The sequence below is a fragment of the Equus przewalskii genome, chromosome 1 (assembly GCF_037783145.1).
Source record: "Equus przewalskii isolate Varuska chromosome 1, EquPr2, whole genome shotgun sequence".
In the NCBI taxonomy this organism is placed as follows: Eukaryota; Metazoa; Chordata; class Mammalia; order Perissodactyla; family Equidae; genus Equus; species Equus przewalskii.
The window spans coordinates 28,786,594-28,801,657 of record NC_091831.1 but is presented as its reverse complement, the minus strand read 5'-3'; the positions used below and the strand labels follow the sequence as shown (position 1 = coordinate 28,801,657).

General features: G+C 50.6%; 1 long non-coding RNA gene across 1 annotated transcript; it reads left to right on the top strand.

Annotated features, from left to right (window-relative positions):
- Positions 1–3,268: 3,268 nt before the first annotated feature.
- Positions 3,269–14,269, top strand: LOC139081795 (uncharacterized). The gene is made up of 3 exons (XR_011537115.1): positions 3,269–6,502; positions 7,236–7,345; positions 9,421–14,269. It is a non-coding gene; the product is annotated as an uncharacterized lncRNA (long non-coding RNA).
- Positions 14,270–15,064: the final 795 nt, after the last annotated feature.

Here is a 15,064-nt window from a genome sequence, read left to right as displayed (position 1 = left end):
GCACCGGCTGCCCGGATACCGCGCCTGCTCTCCGCGCTCGCTCCAGGCCCGGGTCGCGCGCTCTCCCGCGGCCCCTCCCAGGCACCCAGGCCCTCGGGCCAGGCGTCCCAGGGGTGCCAGACTCCCCAGGGCACGGAGGCCCTCGGAGCCCAGGGACCACTCAAGACTCCCCTCCCTCCGCCGGAAATTCGTTGGGACTGAATCTCGGCGAATCCCGCGTCGGCCGAGGGCCGCGGCAGCGGAGACAGGCTGGGATGGCCGCGGGGCCTGCCCGGGGCAGCTGGACCCGCACAACCCGTCCCGAGTGGGGCGGCAGCTGCAGGGGAGGGGGCTGCAAGGGTCACAGTCAGGGCCAAAGACCCGCAGCAGGAAGCTCACGACTCCCGGCCTGCCACCGCGCCTGCCAGAAACGGTCGGTCTCTCTTCAAAAATAGCAAAGTAAAATTATCCGTATAATTGTGCGTAAAGGTGCGGGGAGAAGAGAAGAGGAATTAACGAACCTGTCTGGGCAGAAAGGCCCCCTTCCTTCCTTAGCTTGAGTGAGTCGACTGCACTGACCAAATTCCCGGGAGCGAGCCCTGAGCGCCCGCTCAGCCCTGGTGCAGGGTGCCGAGTAGGGGTGGCCTGCGCGGGCCCAGAAACCCGTGCCCGACTGGGGTCCTAGAGGCCCCGTGCTGTGCCGGGGTGGCACACAGAGAATCTGGCTCAACCTGTTAACTATAATAGCGGCTTTGTGTGGCCGGATCTCTCCTTGGGGGCTGTGCGGGCACGGCCTCAGCACTGCCTTGTGACGCCCCCACTGTGGTGGCAGGTGTGGGGTTTGCCTTGGGCCCAGGACTCGGGCGTTCTGTTTGTGGTGTGAGTGACTCGCAGGTGAGCAAGGTAGGTTCCAGGTGTAAGAGACGACCAAGCAGGGAGCTCCCTCCCGCAGTGCAAAGCTGGGGCAGCTGGGGATCAGCGGCCATGCTATGGGAGGGGGAGCTGTGGTCCTGGGGCTGCCCCAGGGCCCCTCAGGCCTGATGTGGGAGGAAACCCCCTCCCTCATGCTCCCCTCCTGCTCCCCTCACACCCACCTTCACATACTTCTCACTCCCACACAGCCCCGGCGTCCGGCTCCCCACCAGCTCCTCACTGGCCAAGGCGCTGCCCAGTCAGCTCAGAGTCGAGCCCCGAGCCCCACAGCGGCATTGCTGCCTGGGCGACTGACAGGAGCCGCCTCCTCTTTTCCCCGCGTGGCTCAAATCCGCTGCCCGTTGTGGGCCCAGGGAGGCCCCGACCCCGCTCACCTGCACCCACACACCTGCATTCCTTATCCTGGAGACTCCGATAGGAACAGACTGAGGGAGGGAGAGGGCTGGAACCAGTTCGGATTTTCCAAGGAGCTCAGAGCTGACTCGGAAGATAGTGTGTGAAATGGATGATGCTAGGGGGAAAGGGGGGAGTGGAGGGAGCGATGCGGGACCCATGTTGTGTCGAGGAGTGGGTACAAACTCACATCCCCTCACTCACAGCCTGCATGGCTGTGTGCAACCTCACATACCTCCTCCAGCTATGCAACGACTGGGGCGTGCGCTGTTACACAAGGGGAGCCACAGGTGTGCGGTGCTAGGCACACACACGCACACGTAGTCTCCAAGGCTGGCGTTCGCAGTTACTCTCACAAGCTCACGCCCGTCCGGGCCCCACCAAACTCCTCTGGCGGTTACTCGGCGGCCACCCTGCCTCGGGAGCCCCTCTCCTCCCCACCGCTCCTCCCCGAGCCGGGAGGGAGGAGGGTCTAAGCCGACTTAGGGGGTGGGGATTGCCTCCCGCGTTCTTTAGCTTCCACCCTGCAGCTCGGCGGGCAACCGCACCCCAGGAGCCTGAGGCTGGGCTTGGGGGCGCTGCGCCGCCCGGGGTTCCGGCCGAGGACCCTAGCAAGGCCCTTCTGGTTCCCAAAGCCTGCGGAAATCCGGCCTCCTTGGGTGTGCGAGAAGGTTGTGAGCGGCGCGGGGGCGTGGGGAGCGCGCCCCCTGCTTTGTGCCGCCCTAAGAGGAGGCTTCGGTGGGAGCTGCCGCGGCTCCCTCACGTTTTCCGTCCTGTGGTCCCAGAGCCCACGTATCTTCGGTTCCTGCGGGAGGAGTCGAAAGACCCAAAAGCTGGAGGCGGTGGCGGCGACTCAGCAGCCTCCCAGAAGTGGGAGCCGGGCCAGGGGCTTCAACGCAGAAACGCAGGACAAGTGAGTTCCGGGCGCCCTCTAGGGGCCACGCGGGGAGCGGCATCTCGAGCCGAGGGCCTGGGAGCTTTGGGTCCGAGGGACCCTTGATGGAAAATAATAGACCACGTGGAAAATAATAACGACAATCATATTAATACGCAACATTGTTGAACGCTTGCTGTGATCCAGGCACTTCACTAGGTTTTAGAAGTATTAATACATTCCTAACAGCCACCCTATGAGGTAGGTGGTACTTTTATTCTGCTTTATAGACGAGAAAAATTGAAGTCCAGGGCAGTTAAGCCACTTGCCTAAGAGCAGGCGGCTGATAAAAGGTGGGGCCAGTATTCCAACCCAGAGTCTAACCCTGGAGCCAGCATCTCTGGGAGGGATGGGGGAGTCCAGGGGTGTGGTGGATTTGGGGAGGACTAGGACCCCACCAGCCCCCTCAAGGGATGTCTCCTTCTAAGGAAGAAGTTCTTAGCTCAGAGGTCCTCTGGGAATTTGCCTCCTAGGACTCTGGAAAAAAATGCTTCCAAGTCGCTCCAGTCCACTGGGCCCCCTTGGGCTCTGCCTGCCCACTGTTCCAGGACCCATTTGGCAGCACTGCCAGGCCTATGAGACCTCCTCCTGCCCCCCACACCTATCCAGCACCCATCCTTTGGGTTCTCAGCCTGGGTTTGTCACCTCCCAGGAGCCCTCTGGGATTGGAAGGGGGTTCTGTGCACTTCTTCCACCCCTCCTCCGCCCTCTCTGGGTCAGCGGGATGGGAGGACTCAAACAAGCAGAAAATAAGAAATAGAAGTGAGTGAATCACACTTTATTAGACAAAGGACAAGAGAACCAGAAAGGAGAATCTTTCCTCTCCTTTTCCATCTGCTCTGTGTAAAGCCTGTAGCTGGGGGAGCCTGCTCTGGGCTGGAGGATGGAGAAGCGTGTTGGGGTGGATAGGAGGGTGCAGCCTGAAGGTCAGAGCATTGGCAGGGGTTTTATGTCGACCTGTAAGCAGTAAGATTCAGTCAGAATATGGAAAGAAAAGAGAGCACAGCTTTCCCTTCTTCTCTGCCTCCTCCAGAGTAGTAGAGGAGGTGAGGTTAGGCGGAGTGTCCCTGGGGAGGTTCTTTTATATGCAATATAGGAGGTATTCATTTATATATAAAGAGCTCCTGCCAGTGTCTTAAATCTTAACTTGGGCAAGAATCCCCTGGGGATCTTGTTAAAATGCAGATTTTCATTCATTGTGTCTGGGCTGGGCCTGAGCTTCCATGTTTAGAACAAACTTCTGGTGGCACCGAAGCTGCCTGGAAGACCGAGGTCTTAAACTACCACCCTTTGAGATCTAATCCTGGATCCTCAAACTTGCCTGTCAAATATGACCTGCAGTCTTATTTTATTTGCCCAAGAGTATTTTTTTCCATTTTATTTAAAGAAATGAAAAATACAGACACAGTTGATACCTTCTGATAGGGTGTTTTAAAATGCACTCTTCAGCATGCCACAGGCCTCACCGCTCCCTGTTATCTTGTGTCCTGCTCCTTCCCTGTCACCTGCTTGGCCCCTAGATCTCCCATTCCCCTTCCTTCTGCACCTGTCCCTCTTTCTCAACTCCTCTTTCACTTCCAGGCGGCTGCTGAGGTGGCTTTGGACATCAGCCTGGCTTTTGAGCTGGACTTCTCTGCTTTCTAACATCGGGCAAGTTGATTAAATTTTCAGAGCCTGCAGTTTCCTTGCCCAAATTATAGAGCCAACCCTTTCCCGGATTACCGAAGGGACTAAGGAGATAAGGCAGGTAAAAGCGCTTGGCTCTTCGCGGGTGCTCCGGAAACGGCGCAGGGCGCCCCAGGGTGACTTGACTTAGTTTTTCTACGCCCCAGGCGGGATGAGGCGTTAGGAGGCGGATCCTACAAACTGCAGGAGACCCACCCTCCCGCCTCTTTCCCAGACGCTTGATTTCCCGGGAAAGTCGCGTGGCTGCTCTGCTCGCTGAGCGCTTTCCCTCTGCAACGCCTCAAAGGGAGGCTATTGCGTATTTAGGTGCCGCGCTTCCCGAGGAGCAGATTCACAGACTCCCACGGGGGCAGGCGGAGAGAGAGCGGGTCCAGACCTGGGGAGTGGGTGGAGACCCGCGACCCGAGGGAGGGCAACTCAGGGGAGACCCGCCCAGCCCCAGAGGGCCGGCGCCTGGCAGGGTGGGGCCGCTGCAGAGCAGTGGTAACTTACCACTCCTCCCCCGGCACACACACACACCTCTGCACGTGTGCACGGGCACACACTGTCCCTCTGTCTGTCAGACTCTCGGGCTGGGTCTAGGGCTGACCCGTGCGTTCACACGGGGGGCAGTCGTGCTGCAAGTCTACACGTTTACCCCTTCCTTCCTCAAGATCTCTTCGTTACACACCAGGGCCTGTCCCCAGATCTCGTCCCTGTGCTGGCCTCCAGTCCAGGGAAATGCAGAATCGCATTCACCTACCTGTTCCCAGGTGGCCACATGGCCACGCCTTACGGCACACGGACTGGGAGGCAAGTCCCACAGGTTCGTAGAAAAAACACGTAAGGACCTTCGCGGCGTCCTCTGATTGGTTCACTTGCCGTCAAGGGAAAACCAGCTTCCCTGGGTTGGCACACTTTTTCAGGAGCCAGTCCCGCGAGCTCAAGACGGTTGTACCCTTGAACCCATCTCATATGCATAGGCTTTGACTTCTCTCCCTTTCCCATTTCAGGCCAGAAATTGGGCGCTTTCTGGTCAGGGCAGGGACTGCATGGTTACTGCCCTGGGGAGGATTCTGTAGCGAGTTGGGCAGGAGGAGAGGGAGAGGACGGTTTGTTAACCCCACAGAAACCCCAAGTCGACTCTGCGCCCTCAACTCCTGTGCTCGGGGGCAGTGAGGTGCCAACCTTGCGCTGCGCGCAGGGGCGCTGGATCGCGAAAGCGCCTCGCATTGGGTTTACAGCGCTGGTGCGACATCTGCCCGCCTAATCCGCATGGGAGAGGCTTCCAGCGCAGAGAAGTGAGGGGGCGGTGGTGCTTAAGGGATGTTTCTCGATGAGGGGTCGACCATTGGAAGGCCTGGGGCCTTCGGTTGCACAAACGGAGCAGTTCAGGGGAGGCCCCCCCCTGCAACTCCTGAGCCTTCTACCCAGGAATGAGGCTGTCCCTTCCACATAGCAGTCCAGCTTCCTCGCTTGTCACGGGTGTCACCGCCAGTTCACAGGAGTTCCCAGGACTTCAGTGAGGCCCCGCGCCGCGTGCAAACTTGCAAACGGGCACCTGCTTGGAGCTGCCCCGCGGTGCGCCGGAGACAGCTGAGGGCGTGGGGAAAGCTCTGTTTCCTGCGGGCGGGCCGCCTGAAGCCGGCGTCCAGGCCGAAATCTCCGCGGAAAGCTCTGCAGGGACGGTTAGTGAGCGACTCCAAAGCGTCCACCCACCCCCACCCCGCCAGCCACAGGGACTGTCGGGGCCCAGCAGCAGGGGACACTCCCGAGGCAGGTTGGAATTCGCCAGAATTGCGAAAAGGGTGAGAAACGCGCTCTTATTTTGAAGCCCAGCCCCAGGGATCCTCAATTCAGCAAATAAACAGGTTCCTGGGGGGAAGGGACATCTTGCACCGCGGCTCCCTAAATCTAGTCCTCTGGGGTGTCGAGGGGCGGGTTGGCCGGAAAGAAAATGCAGCCTGCGTCCGCCTGCTTTGATCCGACCAGTCGGGAAACTCGAGCCTCCATCCAGCTCGGACTGCGACTCTGTAGGCCAGGCTGGTGCGGTCCTGACTGCATGGTCCCCACAGCGGCTGGATAATTCGGCAAACCTGGCCCTTTCTTCAGAGGCGGGTCGCTCCGCTCCGCCGTGTGGACCTGAACTCGCTGAGCTGTGAGGGAATCCGGCCACCCTGCGCTGTCCTGGGCGCCTGAGTGGCGGCGCCCTTGGCCCTGGCAGAGAAGGGCTTGCTTTGTATGCTCCAGGGACACGTGTCTGAGGCAGCTCAGGCCTCAGCGAGATCTGCCATCTGGTTCTCCTGCGGGCTTCTTCCTTTCTTGGGACCTAAGAACCAGCCCGGGCAGGAAAGTGCAAGAGCCCTTCTTTTTCTGCCGGTCCGGACTGTCCCCGCCTCCAGAAATTGTGGAAAATGCGCGATTGTGCAGAGGCTGTAGGGGCTCCGGGCCCTGCCCTGCCCAACCCGGGGACCTTCCGGGCCCTGGATTCGCTGCTGTGGGTTTCCGGGGGCAGAGACTCACCAGCAGCGCTCAGCCCGCCCCCGACCGGTCACCACCGTACTGCGCCGGGGATCCGACCTGCCCAGACGAAGAAAGGTAAGCTCTTGGAAACCCGCAGGAGGGACAGGGTCCTTTAGGTCAGGATTCATCCTGTGGCCAGCAGGAGAAGGATGCACGGTTCCAGAGCGAGAACCTGGAAGGAGAAAGACGCACTTTCCCGGGGCTCTCTGGCGCAAATATGCACCACCCTGAGCCTCCTTGTCTCTAGTGCTACCTGTGTCCTGGGCCCTGTGGGGCTCCAGGAGGACCTGGGGGGGGGCATTACTCCACTACCGAGAGACGACAGCCCCAAGGGGCCCCTATGGGATCAGCCGGCTTTACTCTTACCCCCTTCTACCCTCCAAAGAGTTCTCCCATCACTTGGCCAAGCTTGCAGCATCCGTGAGGGATCGGGGAAGGACAAGGCTGAGAGGAATTCTGGTGTTGTTCTTTTTCGTTGAGAGAAAGGCCCCGGGCCCCCTCCTGTGTCACTAGGAAGCTCTCCTGCAGCTGTGCTGTGAGGTTTGTCACAGTGAGCACTGCTGCCTCCTCTTCACCTTCCTGGCAGTGGGCAGAGCTAACCCAGCCCTGACCGCTGCTCCCAGAGAGCTGAACCTGCCCCACATCGCTGCCTTTATGGCCCTTGGCCTAGGAGTAGGGGGTGGGAGTGCTGAGTCCTTTAGATCTCTTTCAATAGCCACCCCAGTTGTCCTGACAGACGGGTCTTCTTAATGACCAGAGTCCACAAAAGGGACCTGTAGGAAAGAACATCCCTCTCTAACCATTACAGGACGGAAGCCCTTCTCGCCTACATGCAGTTCAGAGACGACTTCTCAACCCTAGCTTGCAGAGAATAGTCTCCTGCCTTGAATCCTGGATTTTCCTCATGCCCATCAAGGTGTAAGTCTGGGTTCAGCTAACTGAAGGGAAGAATTACTTTATTGCTGGGATACTGGGTAGTTTATGGGATCCACAGGAAGGCTGCAGAATTAAGGAAGATCTGTTTCAGGAACACAAGGTATTAAGGCCTGGTTAGGGCACTGCTGCTGGTGTCCTTGTCACTAGATTCTTGGCATGAATATACTATGTGCAATTTTCCCAGTCTCCTTCTATCCCTACTAACTTTATTCCCTCAAGATTCAAAGCTCATGTGGGATCATTTGATTGGCTAAGCCTAGGACACAAGTCCAGGCACTAGCTGTCAGAGTTGAGGAAGGGACAAACATAGTCCATAGGTTTCTATGGGAAAAACTAGAACTCCTCCACCAATATTTACCTTGTTTGGGGAAAGTCTCCCCAGTCAGGAAGACTGTTCAGATGCTAGGTTGAAAAAAGGAAAATGATTGGGGCTGGCCTGGTGGCATCTGGTTAAGTTCGTGCACTCAGCTTTGGTGGCCCAGGGTTTGCAGGTTTGGATCCTGGGTGCGGACCTAGCACCGCTCGTCAAGCCATGCTGTGGTGGTGCCCCACATAAAGCAGAGGCAGACTGGCACAGATGTTATTTCAGTGACAATCTTCCTCAAGCAAAAAGAGTAAGATTGACAACAGATGTTAACTCAGGGCCAATCTTCCTCACCAAAATAATAATAATAATAAAGGAAAATGATAAAATCACCATAAAATGATAAAGTCTACCCCTTTGGCTGCCTAATAACCACATATGCCTTTCTTTCTAAATTTATAGTTCTTTCCCCCACAAAATGCTCTCATCCAACATCATGCTAGCATCACTCATACAGAATGTATTCAACTTGCCCCTGAGGGAGACAATCCAAGTCCTCGTAGCTCTAAGTTCAGAATCTTCATTCTCTTCCACTTCTAGTTCCGTTGGAATCCTGTCTCAGACTTCTGCAACCTGAGAACTAAACCAGATTGTAAAATTAACCATCATCACACAGAACAATAAATACAATAGCAAGGGAATTAGAACTGGAAGAAAATACAAATTATTTAACATATATAAGTGTCTAACGTGACAGAAGGTCAAGAGGTAAAAGCCATCATCTTTCTTTTTGCAATATGAGATTCTGTTACATATTTATGATGTCTCTGCTCCTTTTTCCATTGTTTCTTTTGCCTTCAGCCAACACGTGGGCTAATTTGCATTCTGTACCCAGAGAAGAAACAAACCTTTATTCGTAAGGGATTTGAGCCCTTGATGCTCTTGCCTATGAAGGGTTGTGGGGTCTTCCAGTAACTTTTACCAGTGGACATAACAGCATTAGGAGGCAGCTCAAGGAAGCCACTTGGTTCCATGAGTACTTATTTTTGCCCATTGTGTAGAGAAAAAAAAATCCTATTTGACCTTGATATTCAGAATTCATCACCTTGGCCAACCCCATAATCCTCCTTTTTTTGTTTGTTTGTTTTTTTGGGTTTTTTTTTTTTTTTTTTTTTTGGTGAGGAAGATTGTCCCTGAGCTAACATCCATGCCAACCTTCCTCTATTTGGCATGTGGGTTGTCGCCACAGCATGGCTTGAAAGTGGTGTGTAGGTCCACGCCTGGGATCTGAATCCACGAACCCCGGGTCACTGAAGCGGAGTGCAGGAACTAAACCACTGTGTCACTGGGCTGGCCCTGCATAATCCTCCTTTAACCTATTCATCCATTGGCATGAGCAACCAGAAGTGGCCTGGTAGCAATTTCTGCTTCCAATTCAGTAAAAATATTGTTGTTTCTCCTGGAGGGAATTTTCTTCCCTCAAGGATTTTCTAACCCTAATCCAGCAGAAACAAGAGTCACAGGAAGTGAGGGGATCATCTGGTACTTGTAGGAAGCGCCACCCCCTCTTTTTGGACCCGTATAATTGGGCTATAGAAGAAATAATATCCTTTATTAATCACTAGCTCACAGCATATACCTCATCCTTGAAGTACTGCACCACACCACCATAAAATACTAAATTGTTCTAACAAAGAGCCTAAGAACACAACTACTCAAACATGATAAAAGTTTATTTTTCTCCGACATCCAGGGAAGAGAGAGAGCTTTGCTCTATGACACATCTGGAGACCCAAGCTAATGAGGAAGTTGAGCCATTCTCAATGGGTACCTTCCAAGTTATCGGTCCCAGCCTGCAGGAAGGAGAGGGGGCAGCAACTCCAAGGTAAGCTGTTTAACAAGACGACTTATAAGGTGTACCTATCGATTCCACTCACATTCTGTTGAGAACCAGCTACAAGGGAGGCTGGGCAATGTGGTCTCTAGGTGGACATCCATATGCTCAGGAGAAGGGGAGAATGGGTCTGAGGACACAAGCTGTGCTGTCCGCTACACCGTTCCATGCATCTATAAAGTCAGCTGCTTCTGGATGATGGAATACATCAATACGATGAGTGAATCTCATGGATATTAGTCTGGTTTTTCTAACTGCAGAATGAATTCTTATTAAGAAGCAATGTTGTGTGGGAAATCAGACAGTTAGAAGGCATAGAGTAAATCTGTGGACGATAGTATTGGCAGAAGCTTGATGCTCAGCGAAGGCATAGCCAAACCTTCCACTAGATCCCTCACTGGTCCCTCTTGTGTTGTAGAATAGTCTGTCTAAACCATTAGCCACCGCCCATATGTTCGCCGCAGATCCTTACCTCAGGCCGTCTCTCCCTCCAGACAGAGTGAGCCACAAAGGATACCGTCCAACGCTCTGCCCACTGGGAAGGCTTCTCTTCTCTGTTGTTTTTCAGAGCCATCCCTGAATGGGACTGTTTCTGACCAGGGTTGGTATATTGCACTATAAACTAGACTTGAAAATTTTCTTCTTCCATCATCTGATGTTAAGGTATTCCCCATGAGATGATAGATGTGGAGTGAGGGGTGGCACACTGTGGTATGTGTGAGGTTGAGGCAAGTTGGCTGCCTATGGTGAAAAATATAAGGAGACACTCACTCTCAGGGTCACGCAAGTACTGGGTCAGCACCCAAGTGAGTGCCTCCATAAATTTTACACCTTAGGTATCTTACCTACCTCACCCTAGTCCAGGCTTAGTGAATGGCCTGCACAGGACGCTTACTTATGCCTTCAGGACCTACTTGGACCGGATTCCACAGATTCCACTTCCACTCGATGATGGACACTAAAGGGTACAGCCAGCACATGGCTGGGAAGATCAGATAGCAGCCAGCTCAGTTCATCTTGGTGGCTGATGTACACTGGTGATTTATAGCAGACTTAGTCCCCCTGCAGTAAGCAACTATTTTCTTTCAGGGGGAAAAAAAGGCTCTTGGTTCTTTACGGGGCCGTGAGAGGTGCCTCCACTGTAATTCCTCTACTGTGACGTGCCACAGGCTCCATACAGCACCCTTCTGTGCCATAGAAACTGAACTCTCTCCAAACCTCACCCGTGTTCTGCCATCTCTCAATAATTAAATGGAGATGGCATAGGAATCATCATCTTCTCTTTTGTAGTCTTCTCTTTTGTAGTCTTTTGTAGTATAATCTTTGCAATTCCCGTAGGAGGTAGCTTTTGATCTGCTATTTTAGTAGGAAGTGAATGCTCCAGGGGCTTCCATTTTGCCTTTCCAACTACCAGATTGCCAATGTGTGGTTTTTGCTAGTTCCTGAGGATAGAAAGGAAGATAGCTGTGGACTAGGTTTAGTCCCACTGGGCCCACTGTAAGGAAGATTGAGTGAAAAACTATCTCATGAGCTCCATAAGCCTCCGTTCTGACTGATGGGCCATGGGGCGTTCATGTTAGCTGAAAGCAGCGGCTGATCATCTCTCAAAAGGGTGAGTATTTCTCTTTCTCTACAGCTTAGTTCCCCTGGGAATGGTTGAGGATTCCTTGGAGGAAGGTCACGCAAGTTCAATATAGTTCTGTGGTCAAGAACACAGGTCTGGAGCTGGACCGTGTGGGTTTGAAATCTCTCTGTGTCTTAGTTTCTTAAACTGTAGAATGGGGGCAGCAGTACCTACTTCGCAGAGTAGTTTTTCCCCCCCATAGTCAAGTTTGAGGTATAGTTTGCAGACAATAAAGTTTACCCTTTTTAGTGAATAGTTCTATGAGTTTTGGCAAATGCATCCATTTGTGTAACCACTGTGGAAACTCACAAATTTTAACAGTATAGCGTACTGAATGCCCCTTTTGGTGAAGCTGGCAAGAGGTGCTCCAAAACCAGCCTGGGAGGGGCAAACAGGGAAGGCTGCCTGGAGGAGGTGATCTCTCAGCTGGGTGCTGAAGGGTGAGGGGGAGTTCACACAATCAAGATATATAACATTGCCATCACCCACCTCCAAATTCCCTCATACCCCTTTGTAGTCAACCCCTCCCTCATCCGTAGTTCCTGGCAACATCTGATCTATTTTCTGACCCTATAGTTTGCTTTTTCCAGAATTTTGTGTAAATGGAATCATACTGTGTGCAGCCTTTTGAGTCTGGCTTTTTTCACTCAGCATGATGCAGTTAAGATTCATCCATGTGGTTGAGTGTATCAGTAATTTGTTACTTCTTATTGCTGAGTAGTATTCACTTGTATGGATGTATCATAGTTTGTGTATCCATTCACCAGTGGAAGGCCTTGAAGGTTGTTTCCAGTTTTGGGTAATTATGAATAAAGTCAATATAAACATTCACGTTCAGGGTTTTGGGTGAACATAAGTTTTCTTTTTCTTGGGTAAATAGCCAGGAGGGGGATTGCTGGGTAATACGGTAAGTATGTACATACAGATTTATAAGAAACTGCCAAACTGTTTTCCAAAATGGCTGTGCCATTTTCTAATTCCACCAGTGACGTATGAGAGTTCCAGCTATTCTACATCCTGGTCAACATACTCGGTGTGTTCAGTTTTCAAATATTTAACCATTTTTAGGTAGTGGTATCTTATTGTGGTTTTAATTTGCGTTATCCTAGTGATTAAGATGTTAATCATCTTTCCATGTGCTTACTTGGTAAAGTGTCTATTCAAATCATTTGCCCATTTAAAAAATTGGATTGCTTGCTTTCTTCTTATTGAGTTTTGAGAGCTCTTTATATATTCTGGATACAAATCCTTGGTCAGACATGTGTTTTGCAAATATTTTCCTCCAATCTGTGGCTTGTCTTAATTTTCTGAGCAGTGTTTATTGAAAAGCAGAAGTTTTTAAATTTTTATGAAGTCCAATTTATTAATTTTTTTCTTTTATAGATAGTTCTTTTGTTGCCTTTTCTAAGAAATCTTTGCCTAACCCAAAGTCATAAAGATTTTCTCCTGTGTTTTCTTCTAGATGTTTTACAGTTTTACATTTAGATCTATAATCCATACGGGGTTAATTTTTGTATCTGCTGCACAATATTGATCACCTTTTCTTGGTATATGGATTATAGGGTAGTTCTAAGGATTAAATGGATTGATACATGTAAAGCAGTTGGAACAGTGCTTAGCACATGATGAAATTCAATAAATGATAGTTATAATTATTAAAGAACATTCTTTTGCTGCTATTACAGAATTTCTCACTAAGGACACTTAATCTTCCTTTTACTGAAGGGGCTTTGGATCTATGGAATGACTCAGGTCTGGTAATCGAGGAAGGTGCCTACATTCTCCATCATTGGGGCTTAATATCTATCATCGTTACTTACTTACCTATAAGTAAGAGAGACCTAAAATAACAGTGATATTAACAAGATAGAAGTTCATTTCTCTCTCATATGACTGTCCAAACATAGGCTGTCCAGGGCCAGTATGGTGTCTCTAGTCCACAAGGCAATCCAGGGACCTAGGCTCCTTTTTATCTTGTTTTCTTACCGTCACTAGAGTATTGCCCTTGTCTACATTGCAAAATGCCCCATAACCACTTATATATTCTGAGCATCAGGATGGAGAAAGAAGAGGAAGAAGGGTATAACCCCTGCCTTTAAAAACACAACCTGGAAATTATACATATTACTTCCACTCCTATTGGTTGGACCTTAGTCACATGGCCATACTTAGCTGCAGGGGAGGATGGGAAATGTAGTCTTTATTCTTGGTAGCCATGTGTTCCGCTAAATATCAGAGGTTCTATTTCTATGAGCAAGAAGGGGAAAATAGATGTTGGAAAAACAATTAGTATTCTTTGCCACAGTGACTCAACTCAAGGCTCTATTTACCAGTCATTACCATTTTAAAAAAATACTGAGCAAGTGGCAACTTTGTGGGCTATTTTGATTCCAGGCACTTGGAGGAAGCAAAAATAATTATGATAGTCAGGGGTCTTTGTCCATTGGGTACCTGTCAGCTCTGCTGACTAATCTGTTATTTACGTTCATTTGCCTCTGCTACATAAGTGTTGCTACTTGATCTAAAGTACACAGAGTTCTTCATTTTCTGTGAGACAGAGAGCCACACACCACCTCCCAATAGCATCCCCAGCCTACAGAGAATGGCTTACTAAAGTGCTTTTTGGTGCTTCTGTAATCTCCTTCACCAAAGTACTTTTTCAAGTTCTTTGAGAAAGAAACATCTGGGGCCCTTAACAGGGACATAATGGGTGGGTGGTCAGTTTGCACATAATAAATCTTTTCCAATGTTCTTATCTTCATAAGTCTCCAGATTCCTTTGAGGTTATACTGTTTCTGACATTTAACTTTAGATCAGGTTGAATTTAATGATGTATGGACACTCATCAAGGATTCTGAAGTTGGTGTTCTAGTTGGAGCAGCTAAGAGTCCTGGTTTCCGTCAACTATCTACCCCTTCAAACCGAACCACCTCCAAATATTGGCATGCTGGGATTTGACATATCTGGAGAAAATATTAGATAGGAGGGGTGAAGCATGAGGATGAATGATGTCCTCTTGCAAAGTAACTGAAGAAGAAGTCACAGCATCATCAGTCAAGGGAGGACCATTGCCAGACAATGGGGAGGAGCTGCTTCAGCTGGGAAAGGAGGCTCAGTGAGAGCTGAGGGTTTCCTCTGAGTGTCTCTTACATAGCCCTATTCCAGTTCTTGGGGTTCCAGTTTTTTCTAATCAATGTCCTAATTTTATGACTGTGATTTGTCTAACATTATAGTTCGAGAACCATTAGGATTAAATTCCGAAATTGGTTTTCATTTATGCCAGCACTGTTGCTACAAGAGATGAGGTATATATTCAGCAATGACAGAAAGTCTGTGGGTTTAAGTCATTACTTTGAGCTGAGAATTTAGGGCTTGAGCTTGTTATCCAATTTCTCTAAGCTGTCCTGTGGTTTTAGAAGCAGATACTCTGTCCCATATGGTCTAACACCTGTCCTCAGTGGACACTTCATTCTAGGTGGCCACAGGTAGTAATTTAATTAGCTGGTTTGCATTGTATGGCATGGGCTATCAAATTCCCATTCCTGAATCCCAATAGACCTACAGCCCTAACTAAGCCACATAACCAATCCCTGCTTCCACCATTCACCTGATAATCTTTTGCATGCTTTCATTTGCCTGGTACCAATTTATGTACCAGTTAGGGTTCTTGGTAGCAAGCACAAAAATTAACTTTGGCTAGCCTAATGATAAAAGAGTAAAGAGAGTTTTGTGGAAAGATTTTGGGTAGCTCATAGAATCCACATAAATCCCAAAGAAGCAGTGCAAGAACCAGGAAGACAGCAAATGCAGCCAAGGTCAAACCACAAGAACATTCTGGCTGGGAATCCCCACTGGTGTCTCTGCCACCAAGCACTCAAT